The sequence below is a fragment of the Macrotis lagotis genome, chromosome X, assembly GCF_037893015.1.
Source record: "Macrotis lagotis isolate mMagLag1 chromosome X, bilby.v1.9.chrom.fasta, whole genome shotgun sequence".
Classification (NCBI taxonomy): domain Eukaryota; kingdom Metazoa; phylum Chordata; class Mammalia; order Peramelemorphia; family Peramelidae; genus Macrotis; species Macrotis lagotis.
Window position 1 is genome coordinate 508,893,710 of NC_133666.1, and position 19,005 is coordinate 508,912,714.

At 33.2% G+C, this 19,005-nt stretch overlaps 1 long non-coding RNA gene across 13 annotated transcripts in view; it reads right to left on the bottom strand.

The window, feature by feature from the left end:
- LOC141502231 (uncharacterized) overlaps positions 1-19,005 on the bottom strand; it is a 481,284-nt gene that overhangs the window by 136,201 nt on the left and 326,078 nt on the right. For all 13 annotated transcript variants that reach the window (XR_012472465.1, XR_012472461.1, XR_012472464.1 and 10 more), the window contains one exon: positions 13,026-13,153. This is a non-coding gene — a long non-coding RNA (uncharacterized LOC141502231). The remainder of the gene's footprint in view (positions 1-13,025; positions 13,154-19,005) is intronic.

The window sequence follows — 19,005 nt, forward strand, 5'->3', positions numbered from 1 at the left end:
ATGACTTATCCGTGACTCTGATAGAATGATTTAAAAACAACATTTACTTTAAAATGGGGGACAGTAAAGAGATGGGAAGATGGAGGAGATTGAATGGGGTAAATCACATTACATAAAGAAGTACACATGACCTTTCGCAATAGGGGAGAAGAAAGGAGGAAATGAGAATTGCCTGAATCTTTCTCTCATCAAATTAGGCCTAAAATCAATACACACATTCAAAGTTAAATTGAGAAACTTATCTTACCTTTCAAATATTAAAAGGGGCAAGGGGGTGGGGGGAATGAGGAACTAACAGAAGAAAGAAGGGCAAAAGGGTAAAGAAAGGGGAGGGGGGGTGGATACTAGGGGAAAAACACTTAAAGGTGTGATATTCAGAAACAAAATACTGGGGAATATGGATAAAGAGAAAAAAGGAGAAATATATAAACAGAGGGAAGATAACATGGAGGGCAATAAAGAGGTAGTAATTATAAAGTTGAATATGAATGGGATGAAGTCTCCCATAAAACATTATTGAATAGCAGAGTGGATTAAAAACTAGAATCCTACAATATGCTGCTTACAAGAAACTCATTTGAAGCAGAGAGATACATATAGAGCAAAAGTTTGGAGCAAAATATATTTTGCTTCAGCTGAAGTGAAAATAGCAGGGGTAGCAATCCTTATCTCAGACAAACCAGCTGCAAAAATAGATCTCATTAAAAGAGATAAGGAAGGAAACTATATCCTAAAAGGTACCATAGACAATGAAGCAATTTCAATACTACACACACACACACACACACACACACACACACATATATATATATATGCTCCAAGCAGTATAGGATCCAATTTTCAGAGGAGAAATTAAATGAGTTACAGGAAAACATAGACAGCAAAACTCTACTGCTGGGAGACCTCAAACTCGCATTTAGAGATTTAGATAACTCTAATCATAAAATAAACAAGAAGGAAGTTAAGGAGGTAAATAGAGTGTTAGAAAACCTAGACATTATAGACCTTTGGAGGAAGTTGAATGGGGATAGAAAAGAATATACTTTTTTTTCTGCAGTACATGGCACTTACACAAAAATTGACCATGTACTAGGGCATAAAAACCTAATAATCAAATGCAGAAAGTCAGAAATAGTGAACACATCCTTCTCAGATCATAATACAATAAAAATCACATGTAGTAATGGGTCAGGGAGAGATAGACCTAAAACTAATTGGAAACTAAATAACCTCATTTTAAAGAATGAATGGGTAGATAAAGCACCAGACCTGGAGTCAGGAGTACCTGGGTTCAAATCTGGTCTCAGACACTTAATAACTACCTAGCTGTGTGGCCTTGGGCAAGCCACTTAACCCCATCTGCCTTGCAAAAAAAAAAACCTAAAAAAAAAGAAGGGATCAAATGACAAATTATAGAAAGAATTAATGATTTCATCCTAGATAATGCCAGTAATGAGACAATATACCAAAACTAAAGGGATACAGCAAAGACAGTTGTCAGGGGATATATTATATCTTTAAGTGCTTACATGAGTAAACTGGAGAAAAAGGAAATCAATGAACTAAACATGCAACTAAAAAAATTACAGAAAGGACAAACTACATCCCCCAATTAAATACCAAATTAGAAATTCTAAAAATTAAAGGAGAAATTAATAAAATTGAAAGCAAGAAATCTATTGAACTGATAAATAAAACTAAGAGTTGGTTTTATGACAAAAAATAATAAAAATTGATAAACCTCTGGTTAATTTGCTTTAAAAAAAAAAAGAAAGGAGAAAACCAAATTACCAGTATCATAAATGAAGAAGGTGAACTCACCACCACCAATGAGGAGGAAATTAAGTAACAATGCAGAATTGTTTTGCCCAACTGTATTCTAAGAAATGTGATAATCTAAGTGAAATGGATGAATATTTACAAAAATATAAGTTGTCTATGATAAATGAAGAGAAAATTAAATATTTAAATCACCCTATCTCAGAAAAAGAAATTCAACAAGCCATTATTGAACTCCCTAAGAAAAAAATCTCCAGGGCCAGATGGATTAACAAGTGAATTCCATCAAACATTTAAGGAACAATTGGTTCCAATTCTATATAAACTCTTTGACAAAAATTGGTAAGGAAGGAACTCTTTCTATCTCTTTATATGACACCAATATGATACCTAAACCAGGAAGAGTCAAAACAGAGAAAGAAAATTATAGACCTATCTCTCTAATGAAGATAGATGAAAAAATCTTAAATAAAATCTTAGCAAAGTGATTACAGCAAATTATCACTAGGATAATACACTATGACCAAAAAGGATTTATCCCAGGAATGCAGGGTTGGTTCAATATTAGGAAAACTGTTAGTTTAATTAGATACATCAATAATAAACCTATCAGAAATCATATGATTACATAAATAGATGCTGAAAAAGCCTTTGACAAAATACTGCATCCATTCCTACTAAAAACATTAGACAGCATAGGAATAAATGGATTGTTCCTTAGAATGATAAGCAGTATCTATCTAAAACCATTAACAAGCATTATATGCAATGGGGAGAGGCTAGAGGCATTTCCAATAAGATCAGGGGTGAAACAAGTTTGCCCATTATCACCACTACTATTCAATATTGTGTTAGAAATGTTAACTTGAGCAATATGAAAAGAAAAATAAATTGAAGGAAATAGAATTGGAAAGGAAGAACCAAAACTCTCACTCTTTGCAGATGACATGATAGTATACCTAGAGAATCCTAAAAACTCATCTAAAAACTACTAGAAACAATTGGAAACTTTAGCAAAATTACAGGATTATAAAATAAACACTCATAAATCCTCAGCATTTCTATGTTACTGGCAAGATACAGCAGCAAGAGCTAGAAATATAAATCCCATTCAAAGCAACTTCAGACAATACAAAGTACTTGGGACTCTACCTGCCAAGGCAGACCCAGAAACTCTATGAAAACAACTACAAAACACTTCTCTCACAAATCAAATCAGATTTAAATAAATGGGCAAATATCAACTGCTCATGGATAGGCCAAGCAAATAAAATAAAAATGACAATTCTACCAAAATTAAACTACTTATTTAGTGCCCTATCAATCAAAATTCCAAAAATTTCTTTAATGAGTTAGAAAAAATTGTAAGTAAATTCATATGGAGAAATAAAAAGTCAAGAATTTCCAGGGATTTAATGGAAAAAAAAGCACAAAAGAAGGTAGCTTAGCCCTACCAGATCTAAAATTTTATCACAAAGCATCAGTCATCACAACTGTCTGGTATTGGCTAAGAAATGGAGTGGTAGATCAGTGGAATAGATTAGGTACAAAAGAGATAGCTGGAAATGATTATAGTTATCTACTGTTTAATAAACCCAAAGAGTTCAGCTTCTTTGGTAAAAACTCTCTCTTTGATAAAATCTGTTGGGGAAAATTGGAAATTAATATGGCATAAACTTGGATTAGACCAACATCTCACGCACAAACCAAGATAAGATCAAAATGGGTACAGGATTTAGACATAAATATCAATATTATAAGCAAACTAGGAGACCAAGGCATAGTTTACCTGTCAGATCTATGGAAAGTGAAGTGGTTTATGACCAAGGAAGAGATGGAGAACTTCACTGGAAACAAACTAGATAATTTTGATTACATTAAATTAAAAAACTTTTGCACAAACAAAACCACTGTAACAAAGATCAAAAAAAAATGTAAATTGGGAAGCAATTTTTACAACTAGTATTTTTGACAAAGGATTCATTTCTAAAATACATAGAGAACTGAGTCAAATTTATAAAAAAAATAAGCCATTCCCCAATTGACAAATAGTCAAAGGATATGCAGAATCAATTTACATGTGAGGAAATCAAAGCAATCCGTAGTCATATGAAAAATTGCTCTAAATCATTACTGATTAGAGAAATGCAAATTAAGGCATCTCTGAGGTACAGCCTCACACCTCTCAGACTGGCCAATATGACCAGAAAGGACAATGATCAATGTTGGAAGGAATGTGGGAAATCTGGGACACTAATGCATTGTTGGTGGAGCTGTGAACTCATCCAAACTTTCTGGAGAACAATTTGGAATTACCCCCAAAGGGCAATAAAAATGTGCATACCCTTTGATCCAGCAGTACTATTATTGGGTATATACCCTGAAGAGATCATGAAAAAGAGTAAAAATATTACTTGTACAAAAATATTCATAGTAGCCCTGTTTGCGGTGGCAAAGAATTGGAAATTGAGTGAATGTCCATCAATTGGGGAATGGCTGAACAAATCGTTGTATATGTATGTTATGGAACACTATTGTTCTATTAGAAACCAGGAGGGATGGGAATTCAGAGAAGCCTGGAAGGATTTGCATGAACTTATGCTGAGTGAGATAAGCAGAACCAGAACACTGTACACCCCAACAGCAACATGGGATTGATGATCAACCTTAATGGACTTGCTCATTTCATCAGTGCAACAATCAGGGACAATTTTGGGCTAGTTGTGATGAAGAATACCATCTGTATCCAAAGAAAGAACTGTGGAGTTTAAACAAAGACCAAAGACTATTACCTTTAATTTTTTTTAAAAAAAAAAGATATCTTATGTAATTTTGCTATCTCTTTCATTAAATGTTTTCCTTAAGGATATGATTCTCTCTCAAAACATTCAATTTTGATCAATGTATAGCATCAAAACCATGTAGACTATAAACTACCTTCTGGGGGGGTGGGGGAGGGAAATGAGACAGGGGAAAAATTGTAAAATTCAAAAAAAAATTAAAAATGGAGAGAAAAAATAAAAACTAAAATCCCAAGAAGTTGAGATTTTCCTCCCAGTATCACATAGCTAATATTAGTATCAAAAGACAAATTTCTTTACCATTTACTAATGAATGTCAGGTTATAAATAAAGGTAAATGTTGTTCTTGCTGTACTGACCTATTTATTATGTCTTTGGGAAACAAATCAAAGGCATGGGCATAGCTTCCCAGAAATAGTAGCTGAAAGCATAGCTCACAGCTGGAAGGGAGACTAGTATGTGTATGAGTATGAGAGCTGACTGGTCAATTAGAAGCTAAGTAATCATGGAAAATTTATATCTCCACACTAAGTCTCAGTTACCTTGCCTATAAAATAAAAGGGTTGGATTTTTCTTCTCTAAAGGCTCTTCCTTTAAAACCTCATATCCTTCTCTGAGTATCCAGACTATTTTGTTTTTGTTTCTTGTAATGTATCTCTGATCAAAGCAGCTGTGTTAGAAACTGAACTTTTCACCTCCAGTGCAGTTATGGTTTAATATGAGCAAGGTCAGAAAATTAAAGGAGGAAATGAGATACAACTTGCAGAAAGGTATAAACGAATACTTTAAAAATGCTTAAAAACATCAGAAGAAAGTTAAAAAAGAAAACACGGACCCTCTATGAGTTACAGGGGAATAAATGAGTAAACAGTGCCACCAAAAAAGTCAGAATTAGTTGATTCTCACACATGCAGAGACATACACACAAGCCATCATTTTTATCCTAAGTTAACTGGAAATAAGAATAAGGAATACATAGTTTGAGTAGTTAGAAAAACAAGTTAATTAAAGGGAGAATCAAAGGCTTTTAAAATAAATTTTAATAAATTCATATTTTCAGGCTCTAATAAAACTTAAAGTGAAGAAATATCCATGTTTCTTGGACTATTGGAAACTACTGGAAAACTTTCCATAATCTAACTCTAACCTACACTTATCTAATATTACTCCCCTTAACATACTTTATGTTCTGTGATACTGGATTACTAATTGTTCCACAAACTCAATATTCCATTTCCTATCTCTGTATTTGTCCTAGATCTCCTTATGTGTACCTCTCAAAATCCATATCTTCATTCAGGATCAGCTTAAATGTTAGCTCTTCTCAGAATCATTTAGGGATAACCTGTCCTTCCTAAAATTACCATGAATTTACTCATTTGTGTTTATATTGTAAGTTCTTCCCATGAGTACAAAGCAAGTTCTTTGAAAGCGACACACTGTTTCTCTATTGGCTTGTTTGAATCTTCCAGCATATTACCTTGAACTCAATGCCTTTAATATTTATTTAATTGAACTGTATCAAATTTGTACATATTCTAAGATAATTTTCAAGATTCAGATTATAAAAGAGAAATTTCTAAAATAAAAGCTAAACCAAGGAAGATTAAAAACAAGGAAGATCTATATCATTAATGGATAGCAATATAAAATAAATAAATAAAATCCTGTAATACAGACAAAAGTATTTCATGCAACAAGTTATTCTTCATTATATTAAGGATGCAGGGATGTTCCAATAGGAGAAAAATAATTGAAATGATTAATCATATTATAAGTAAAACCATCAAAATTACATAAATATCTCAAGAAATATAGAAAAAGTTTCTAAGTACAACATTCATGTAGGCTAAAAGCCTATAGGGTAGCACATGAGTCTTTGTAATATCAAAAATATTTGTCTAAAACTCAATCAATATATTCAATGCAAATACACTAGCTTTCTCAATAAACACAGGAGGAAATCAATTATGACTATTCTACCCATTATTTTTGAAATAGCTCTGGAAATTATTTGATATAGCAGTAAAACACGAGAAAGCAAATAAAGGCATAAAGAAGAATGAAACAAATCTTACTTCTGATGACAATATTTTTACTTAAAATATTCTTGCTTTTGTTCTTTGTCCTTTATTCTCAAAGAAGACTATGACATCGGGGAGGTGATGTCATGACATACACATGAGTTGGATTTGAGTAAAGGGGTCCTGTGCTAATTTACCAGCTTCACTTTCTTCTTTGGAGCCATCTGGGTTCAATGACCAGATAGGAATCAGGATGACTGGAGATGGCCCTGGATGTGAGGCAATCAGGGCTAAGTATCTTGCCTGGGGTCACATAGCTAGTAAATGTCAAATGTCTGAGGCTAGATTTGAATTCAGGTCCTCCTGACTTCAGGACCAGTGCTCTCTATCTACAGCTCCACCTCGCTGCCAGGAAATCAGTAAAAGATACTAACTGAAGTAATTAAAATCAACAATATTCCTACACAATAATGATGATAATGATAATGATCTAAACAGCAGTGATAGAAAGGGAAATCTCATTTCAAACAACTAGAAGATTATGAAATACTTGGCTTTCAATTTAACAATCAATACTTATAAAGTTTTAATTATAAAGTACTTCTTAAAAAATAAGCTGCAACTTAAATAGATGGAACAATATACAATGATCATGGCTATGGCTAGGTCATGCTAATATAAGAAAAATAGCAATATTACCAAAGTTAAGTTACTCTTTTAATTCTATCCCAATAAAATTATCAAAAGGATACTTTATATGTAAAATAACTGATCTAGAATATCAATGGAAATTAGGAAAAGAAAAAAGGAGGAAGGGGATTTGAATCTCAAACTAAATTATAAAGGAGGAACCATCAAAACCATTTGGTACTGCATAAAGATAAAAAGGAAGATCAATGGAACAAACTGGACAAGAAAGACTAAGAAATAATGGAATTCAAAAATTCATGTTCAATTCAGTGGAATGTAATATATTCCTTAGGAAAGGATTCCCTATTTGATTAAAAATTACTGAAAAAATTGGGAAACAGGAGAATAGAAATTAGGTATAGACCAACATCTTATACCATGTTCCACAACACATTCTAAATAGAAATGTGGTCTTAATATTAAATATTATATTTTCAGAAAGTAGAAGAGAAGTTAGCCACATAACTTTCACAGGGTAGGAAGCAATTCTTAAACAAATAAGAAATAAAGGCAATCATAGAAGGCAATTTGGTTATATAAAACAGAAAACCTTTTACACAAACAAAATTTGTAAATAGAAAATAAGAAAGGAAATGGTCAAAGAAAAAAAACTTTGCATTTCTATGACAAGAATTTGTATCTAAGATAGGGCACTGTATGTATTTATATTTGTATATAGTTCTTTATAATTTTTTGTACTTGTATTTGACATTTTATTACAATTAATTTTAATTAAGTACATGTTGTATCTCTATCTTCTACCTCGCTCTAGGAGGAAAGGGGCCTTGCTTTATTTGTATTATTATCCTCCAGTACTCAGCATCATAGCAGGGATTCAAGATATGATTTTTGAATTGAACTGGAAGACTGATTTTCCAGTACCTGCAGTGATTCAGATTTATTTCTTTTTTTCAGGAAGAGAGATAAAATAAAGGCTCTTCTAAGGTCCTTCCAGTCATAGAAGCTATATAAGACCAACTTATTTATTTTCCTTCTGTTCTTGTCCCATTTTTTGGCCTATTATCCAAAATATTGCATTTGAGCTCATACCCTAGGCATGACCATTCTCTTCTTTAGGTTACTGTTCTAATGCAGGGACAAGCACTAATTTACTCACAAATGCCAAGAAAAGAACAAGAGATGCTATTTAGACCCAGAATGAATAACAAGAAGAACAATGGCCTGACTTAAAATGCTATTTTATGGAAGGAAGGAATTTTAACTAAAACATAATATCATATATTTTATTAAGCAAACAGCATTTTACTTTCTGTGCCTAGAAGTTTTGTGAAAATGGAACCCTTAATTGAAGTTCCAAACAATCACTCAGTTATCAAACATCTATTATTTTTTATATGTGCCAGATACTTTGTAAAATGTTGGGAATACAAAGAAAGGTAAAAACAAGAAACAATCTCTGCCCTCAAATAACTTACATACTAAATTGGGAGAATACTATCTGGGTAGAATTTTGAAAGAAGTTAGGAATCTCAAGAGATGAAGGTAAAGAAATATTCCAGGGATAATACACATGAGACAAAGAAAAGAGATGGATCAAATAGGCCATTTTGCCTGGATCATATAGTGTCTAATAGGAAATAAAATGTGAGAAGACATTAAGGTGGAAAATGACCAGGACATGGACTTTATATTTGATCTTGGATAGGTAAGGAGCCACTGGCAATTATTAAGGAGGTAGATGACATGGTGAGAAATGTACTTTAATTATCTTTCTTTAGCAGCTAAATACAGAATATATTGAAGTGATAACAGCATTGAGGTAGGAAACAATACTCAGAAAGTTTTTCTAGTAATCTAAAAATGTCTTATGCAAGAGTAAAGTGATGGGAGATGGTTTCCCTTGAGAGGAATAGAGTAAAAGTCAATTTGGATGGATGGATCACGAAGTATTGAGGGGAGGGGTAATGTTCTGAGAGGATGGAAAGATAGATTAAGGTCATGTTGTCTGGAGATCTGAGATCATAAGAACTGATTGAATAATAGACTCACATGGTCAGACTGGGCTTAAGTAAATAGAGTCTTGCTAAGGTGATGGTCCAGTTGAGGTTAAACACATTAGTTTGAAATGTAACCAGTCATGTCAATTGTAAAATTTTCTGTAGATTTATGGTTCACAAGTAGCAGAGGAGGTAGATGATGGAAGAAATCCAAGACCATTGTTTGGCAAGAGAAGAGAGCAGGGATACAAGGGGCCAAGGGATTCAATTGCAAACATAGCAAAAAGTTGAAATGGCTAACAATTGGGTTGAGATTGGATAGTGAAGAAAAACAAAATCAGAACAGTTCTCTACAAAACGAGAAGAGAAGAAAGATTAAAGATGTTCCTTCCTCCATCTCCTTTCTTTATACTGGCTACCCCTCATCCCTGGAATGTTTCTTTGCCTTCTTCTGAGAGATGCCTCCTGGCATCTTCTCTCAGCAAACAAAAGATTAAAGGTCTTCATGAGGGTGAAGAGAAGATTTAGGAGAAGTGATGCTTGAGGAAAGGTAGAATGATAAAGACATTTGCCAGGAAAGTCAGTAGATGGCAGCCACCAGCATCTAGGTTAGGAAATAAATTTCAATAACATGAATCTCAAAGGAGAAGAGTTTACTGAGTGAAGGTGGTAGAGAAAGAGTCTAGTAGTACTAATAGAAAGCAAATCATACTTCAAAACTTTTATCATGACTGGGTTAAGATCTAAGAGAATGTAAAGCAAGTAGCTATTATGTAGGTATAAGATGAAAGGAATGAGAGGGAGAAAGGTATAGTATAAAAACACTGTTAATTTTAGAGCCAGAATTCCAGATGGATCAGACAGATTTTGAGTGACTCACAAGGGGAGTAGAGTTCAGGTGGATGAGAAAAAGACAGCTAGGGTAAATGAAAAGGATTTCTTCATCATTAACTAGGGGTTCCATATCCCTGGGGTAGGGGAAATAAAAAAGGGAGTGGGAAAATATTAATGCTAACATATTCTTCCTTCAGATATCCACATCAAAACTTTTCCTCGATATTCATTCCTGGCTATAATCCAAAGATACAGTTTAGTTACTAAAATTGAATAAAAATATAAGTATGAAAAAAATGCAAGTAGGATTCCAAGTTACAACATGTGAACTCTAGAGTGGGAAAATAGGAGAACAACATCTGCCAAATTCATTTTGGCCATATTAGACATTATCTCACTGATCTGAGTCCAACTTACATTTGTTTTTCTTCTGTCCTTCCCTCCCTCCCCCATTCCATCTCATTCCAGAAGGCTATCCAAAACATAGACAATAGGGTTTCCTAGAATTTGCTGAAAATATCATTTAAGGAATGACCATCTAACTCAAATATAGCACAACTTGAAAAACTACAGAACAGAAACATTTATTGAATCACAAAGAAAAAAGCATTTTTAACTTTAATTCATTACTGCAAAAGGAGGATGGGGAGTACTCATCTAAGAGTCAAAGATTTAGTTCAAGCCCAGGTCTGCTACTTACTCTATCTGTGAACCGGGATGCCTAGCAATTGGGGAATGGTTAAACAAGTTATGGTACATGAATACTACAGAATACTCTTGTTGATAAGAAACCATAAATAATTGGACTCTAGAGAAGCATGGAATGATTCATGGGATCTGATGCTGAGTGAAGGGAGTAAGACTGAGAGAATAATGTACACATCAACAACACTGTGAAATGAACCACCTTGAGGGAAAGCAGTTCCTCTTAGCAATTCAGAGAGTTAAGACAACTGTTATCCCTATCCAGAAGAAGAAAAATGAAACACACACACACACACACACACACACACGTGTGTGCACAGACACACACAAATACAACCCTTTAGAATCTAATGAATGCTTTATAAAAATTATCTCTTACATGTATCTCTTTCCCTTAATCCTAATTCTTTATACCACAAATAAATAATCTGTAGACATGTTTATCAAATATGTATGGACTTGCTAACCTATTTGCTGCTGAGGGGAAGGGGGTGGGAAAGGAAGGTGGAAGGATATTTTATTACTTAAAATATGAACTTGCATATGGATGAAAATAAATTTAAAAAAAAAGAATAGTAGTGGTGATAATGGGAATTCTTGTTTCACTCCTAATTTAAAAAAAAAACTAAATCTGTGAACCTATTAGAAAAGTCAGTTATACCTTCTAGGTCTCAAGTATTATTATTATTAATAAAATGAAGGGATGAACTGGTATGCCATCTGAGAACCTGTCTAACTAAGTTTGCAAGGTTACATCACCAGGTTGGGTACTAGCCTTAATTTTTGGTAGGGTCAGACCACAAAGATCATCTTTTAAGGTGGGAAAGGGCTGAAGCCTGTATCTGTGAAATGACATCACACCTGTGAAATCATGGAGATTCTGAAGAAGAGAAGTATCTGATCTTCATTCATATATAGGTAATCAAGAATTACTAACCACTGGGTAAAGATTAAGTTGAGTTCCATATGTGAAAATGAAAGGAAATGTCACAAACCCTGTAGACCCCCCAAAAGAAAACTTGACCATAACAATAGGAACTGAGAAAAACCAAAGACTAAACATCATTCGTGCTGAAATATAACAGATAAGAATTAGGACCAAGAGGGGGAAAAAAAGTCTGGAACCAGAAAGATAGAGATTAATAGAGATTGAAACTTTAAAAAAAAATCAGTTTCACTTGTACCTTTTCACTAATAAAACCAGTTAAATACACAATATTCTGAAAATAATGCCAGCATGGATAATAGATTTTTTTCATTATGTTTTAAGTCAATTTGTAAGCGGGTTCTTCAGATGTTTACCCCCAAAGTCATGACCTTGACTTTTGGAAGTCAATATTTGACCTATTTGGGTTCTAAAACCTTCTCTTAAAGTCCTACTCTGAAGGATCATAGATTTAAAACTAGAAGGGGCCTTAGATGTACTCTAGGCTGTCACCTTAATTTTATAATTGAAGAAAAAGAGGCCCATAGGGATTAAGTCACTTCCACAAAATCACACAGATAATTAGTACTGAAGTATAAAAATAATCTGTAAACTTTATTTTTACAATAACTTTACTCTCTTTAAAACATTTATCAGTACAGTGGAATGGAAAGCTTAATAGATTTGGAGTCAAAAGTCCTGTTTCAAATCCTAGTCCTGTCTATGTCATCTTGAACACATCATTTAATTTCTTTGGCCCTCATTTTCCTTAGTATAAAATGAGGGAATTGAATCAGAAGATCTCTAAAGCATCAGGCACAAGGTATGGAAGCAAGCCTGCAGCAAATATTACAACTATCCCTTTTTTCCTTTTCCACTCAAGAAAGGTCAATGGTAATTTTTGCTACACAATATGTGTGGAAGCACACCCCACTCATAGTTTATGTCAAGTCAAATTAATAAGTATGCATTAATCCCTTCCCATACAAAGAAAAATAAAACTAATATCTGTCCTCAAGAAGGTCACAATCTAGTGGTGCACAAAACATGTACAATCAAAAAAATAATGTTTCTAGGTTTCTAAGGTACATTAAGGCCTCACATCTATAATTGTATAATTAGTACTCTTACACCCATGTGATAGCAGTGTCACAAAATGTCCAAAAGCAGAGAAAGAAAATCCAAGGGTGAGAGTAATGAATACAATGGATAATCAGTTATCTCATAGCAATTCTCTTCACCTTTTTTTGCTTTATAAACTTGTATTTTACATTCCATAAGGACCCAATATTTTCCATTTCAAACTCACCATAGTCAAAGCTGACTGACATATTTTCTTCTCTCTCATTTGCACATCTTCATGACATTTTAATATCACAGGCAAATTTTCTTCTGTAGAGAGCAATGAAGTAGTTTTCTTCAGCAAATGCATTCTGCCTGTAAACAAAGGTCAACTGTTTTAGATCTCTCATGTCAAAGAAAAAATCTATGAGGCTCTTGCTTTATTATAAAATATTAATTTTCCTGAAATATAAAAATACAGCTTAAGTTTTTTTTATTACAACTTATCATGTAACCAACATACTTCATTCAGGACAGTAGGTAAGATTATAGTCATATTATGATTATCAATATATTCAAAATCAATATCATTAGTAGTTATATGGTGTAGTAGAAAGGAAACTGGATAGAGGCCTAAATGCTAACTAGAACAATGATAAAGGATCAGTATATCATCTTAGGGCAAAACCAGACTTAACTATAGAATAATTTGCTGTAGATCCAGGCATGGATCAAGATTAAACAAATCTTCAAAAGGCCAATATCTGTAAAGACCTCTAGGACTGGGACAAAAAAACAAGGCTCTGCAAGGAAATGCATTTTTTTAAAAAAGTGATGATAATAGTTTGTCTAAATATTTGCAGATATAAATTTTTATAGATGGTCTAATTACTGTGATCTCTAACATAGCCTATCTCCCTTCTGTACCACTGCACCACAATCAACCATATAGTAAAAAGAATTTTGGACATACTGCTAAGGGACCTGAGTTTATCTCTAGGCTCTGACACATTAGTACCATATGCTAGGCAACTAACAACTTCTGGGAACTTCAGTTTCTGAATCCAGTAAATATTGGGAGTAGAGTAGTCAGGGATGGTCAAACTACAACCTGCAGGCTGCCTGTTTTTTGAAATTTTTTTATAGAGCATAAACTAAGGATAATTTTTTGCTCTATAAACTTGTATTTTACATTCCATAAGGACCCATTATATTCCACTTAAAATTCATTATAGTCAAAGCTAACTGACATATTTTCTCCTCTCTCATTTGCATTCATTCATAATATTTTAATATCATAGACAAATTTTCTTCTGGAGGGACATTTATAATCACGGGGATCTACAGGGGCAAGCTACAGGCCAGGGCTGAGGCCAAATCTAGCTCTGGACTGGATGGTCTCTAAGCAAATCCCAGATCTAAACCTATCATCCTATGAATCATCCTGGGACCAGTGGGGACCTCACAGGATTGAAGGCCATTTCATATTTTAACTGGTTTATAGATGCCTGCATATGAAATTATACTTCAGAGAAAGTTTCATGAATTACTATAAATGAAGATCATTCCAAAAAGGTCTACTACCCAATCATTAATGTAAATAACCATTTTCCTTTGGACACAATTTTGTCAGAATATTAAATGAAACCAAACTTAGTTCACATGTTGAAACTAGAAGAGTGTGACACAATTTGGAAGCTTAAAAGCTTTTAGCATGGTTCTCATAGTAAGCTCATTATCCACTATGATCAGAGAACCAGTTATTTGGTTAAGTGTATATTATTATTATTATTTTATTTTTATCATTATTATATAACAATAATAAAGGATAGCCGTATATATAACACACATATATCATATAGAGATGAACAGTTTTTGAAGAACTGAGCAATTAAACAAATAACAAAACAAATAGACTGAATATTAACTTTTGGGTGGGGGCAAGGCAATTGGGGTTAAGTGATGCCCAGTGTCACACAACTAGTAAGTGTCAAATGTCTAAGGCTGAAACATGAACCTTTTTCAGATGATTCCAAGTATTTTTGACATAAGTTATTTTCAGATGAAAATACCAGTTAACATAAAGATATGATGGAGAAAATTCCTAATAACATTAAACATTACTTAGGTTTTTATCATAGATTTTTGATGCAACCACAAGCAAAACTTATAACACAGGGTTCATAGTACATGCAAATTTTAATTAATTGTAAATAATCTCTTAAATTACAATTAACATAAAACTTCTAGTTTATAAGTACCATGTAGACAGGAACCAAGATCATTTTATCTCTAATCTCTCTTAGCACAATATTTTAAATACAGCAAATGCTTAATACAGGGTTCTTGAATAAAGAAAAATTAAAAGCCATAAATTCTATTTATTCAATAATTGCTGTATCTATCATAGTCCTGAACTTCAGTACCATATTTCCAAATATCTGCTAAAATATCTCCAATTACAGAACCTTATTGACATTTCAAACTCAGTAACCTTCTCCTAAACTTGTTCAGATTCTCACTTCCCTTTTTCTATTCATGGCACTATGATAAAATTAATCAGATAATCAAATAATGAGCATTTTCAATTGCCTATTGTGTGCCACACACTGTAGTAACTACTCAGTTCTTTTAATGATGCTGAAAGAAAAGTTCATCGTTTTAATACCAATATTCCAGTGATGTCTTATGAATGAGTTATAAAAGATAGGGGTCAAAGAACTGATATTGAGGACCTCTTTAAAAGGCAATGAAGAAGTAAATATTTGGTGTGCAGCATATTAATGAATAGAAATTTGGCAGAACAAGGTTATGAAAAATGGCATCAAAGATACTTATGATAAAAAATGAAAATAGCTAACATTTACATAGCTTTTATTATGTATGTGACAGACAAGTGCTTTACAATTACTACCTCATTTGATCCTCACAATGACCCTGGAAGATAGGTGATATTATTATTTCCATTTTACATATGATAAAACTGAGGCAGACAGAGATTAAGTGGCTTGCCTGGTGACCCTAAGCTAGTGAGTTTCTGAAATGAAATTTGAACTCAGGTCTTCTTGATTTCAGATCCAGTGGCCCTATCCACATTATACTAGCAAGAAGATTCAAGGAAAGCCCTGTATTTGAGTTGTACCATTTGTAGTGAACTTAACAGCAGGAGGAGTAGCAATAGTAGGAGAAGCAGCAGTAATAATAGTAGTTGCAGCAGTAGTGACAGGAGCAATAATGGTAGTAGTAGTAATAGTAATAGTTGGATATGCACAAGTGCAGGGGGTTAGGATGGAGAGATTTCAACCTACTTCATGGGAAGTAATAGCTACTGAGCTATTGAGCTTCATTTCAGTTAATTTGCTTATGCATTCAGTATATAAATCTGAAACAACCCCTAGCTGTCATGTCTGTTCTTTAATGATACCAGAATAAACTTTTTTCCTTGTCTCCTAGTTCTCCAAATTTGCTCTGTGTGTATGTGTGTATGTGTGTGTATGTGTGTATGTGTGTGTGTCTTATTTTGCTTGGATCCTATTTTCCTTGTTATTGTTTGAGTATATTTTTTAAAAAAACTGACTACTATTCCTCCTACTGGATAGTTAGAATAAAAACAAAAGCAACTTCACAAAGAATAAAAGACAAAACCCTAATGCCACTTAGAGCTGGTAATGGGGGAAGAGAAGTCTATTATAAAGAGCTAGCACGCTTTTGTTTGTAAAAATATCAGGATTCAATTCTGTATTTCCATTGAGGTATACAAGATAGATAACTTCAAAAAGTGTTAATCTAATATACATATTATATAAAGGATAGATAGATTTAGATATATGACATATAGACCATAATTCAACTTCCTGGAGCCTTATTTCTACTAGTACTGATAATTCATAGACCTGATGAATCTAGAGTACTGGAAGATTCACAAATACTTCCTAAATAATCAAAGAAAGATTCAATTGTGTCCAGCATGATTTAAGTTGTAAGCATTTTATTTTTTCCTATTTCTCAGAAAATTGGTAATCCACAGTGTGTAGAAATAATAACTTTTTCAAACAAGATATTTAATCAAACCCAACACCCCTTTGTCTGACTGGGCAAGATAATAGAAAATTTATTACAGTTAACAATGTTAACAGTTAGTTCTTCATCTTTCTTTCCAAATAGTGTGCCACATTAAAACATTTGCTCTAATATTTACTATGATTTTATGTATGTATGTATGTGTGTGTGTGTATATATATATATATATATATATATATATATATGTATGTATGTATTTGAAAGCTCTTAATAATTTTCTTGGTTTTGTTCAGACTTGTGAGTCCTATAAAGCTCTAGGGATTAAAGCTTGCCCTGTTACCTTAGGGAACTCCCAGTGAAGAAACTTATTCTATCGATGCAGATCAGCAACTACCTTGCAATTTATCATTTTAGAAAGCTGTCTGAGCACAAAGAGTTAGTCTCTTACCCTGGTCACACAGAGACAGAAGTTAAGCCCAGATTATTCACACTCCAAGGCTGGTTTTCAATCCATTCTGTCATATTGCCGAATAATTTTAATGAAGTCACAAATCATCCAGTACCTCAGTTTCCCTGTCATATGGTATTCTTAACAGTAAAATGATTTAGTCAGATTTAAAGGCTTTTGAAGCTCTTTACAATTCCATAATTATGATTTACCTACTACATCAATTTGTTAAGCAAATCAAATAGATAATATCATTACTTTTGTATATGGAGGGACTTTAAAAATCACAATGTGCTATGGAAATATAAAATACTAATACTCTTTTTAAAAGAGAATATGAGTCTTTCAAAGTTTCTCTGAAATATTATACTATGCATTTTTGGACATGACCAATATAAGAATTTGTTTGACTTGATAATAAACATTTCTTACACAGATTTGGGGGTTTTTTTCCTTTTGGGGGTGGGAGGAAGATGTAGGGAATTAGAAAATAAATGTTGGTTAATAAAAAATTAAAATTTGATTAAAAATAAGTAAATAGAAAAGATGTATCCCACACACACTCCCATGAAAAACTTTCCTTTGGTTTTGTTCTTGTTTTCAGTTGTCATGAAATAAATCTGTTATGGCTGATAAATTAAAATTAATAGTTCAACTTAAATTCACAAAAGGCAATTAATTCAGGCTAGTACCTAAATCACCCCATTGTGCTTTGGAACTGGGTCTCATAGTATTTAAGATTATCTCAGTCACTAGTTACCTCACTCTTTTGTTCCAGGATATTACAGATGAAGGGATTGTTTCACCCAAACATCTTAGGGGCAGTGAGAAGTCTTATATATAACATATGAGATTTGATACTTAGATACTGAGGAAAAAAAACAGGACCTAATTAAGGATGAAATTTCAGACTAGAAAAAATTTCAAGGAAATGAGTTAAGACTGCAAAGGGAAAACCATAAAATGCCTTAAAAGGTTTAAGATGGATTAGGGAAAAATACGGAGGTCTCTGAGAAGACCAAAATGGTGGATCTCTTTCTTTAGTGCTCTGCTTCTGACTATCTAAGCCTCATTTTATTACTTAAAGCTTAGATTTTTAACTAGCTTGGATTTTTAAAGGAAAAAAAAAATCCAGAATTCAATGAAATACCAGGTGCATCCCAGCTTTCACTCTTGTTTTCAAAAACCTACTGTCACTCATGAGCTTCAGTCTAGCCTGTCGAGCAGGAATTAAAATCTCTTTAAAAAGAAGCTTTGCATGGTTCATATGTCAGCAGACATGAGCTGGATCAGCTGACAGAAGGGGCCAGAGATAAGGAGTCTAAAGGAGGTCAGAAGAAAACAGACCCCAGGAAGATGGGATTTTTTTTCAACTACTTTTCCCTGAACATACCACATTACAGACACAGAATAACAAACAAAATTGCATACACAATAACAATCACACACATATATACATACATAATCACAATCCCACTCACACCCAATCACAATCATACATACACAAGTACAATCCCACACATACACAACCACATACAAACAAAAGTACAATCTCACACACACACACACAACCACATGCACATAAAAGCACAATCTCACACATATATACACATATAAACACACAATCACATACATCACACACATACATACACAATCACACATATACACATCACACACATTCACACAATACACAATCACAATCACAAACACACACAAGCACATTCAGAAACAACCATTTTCCTTTATGAGAATTTTTACA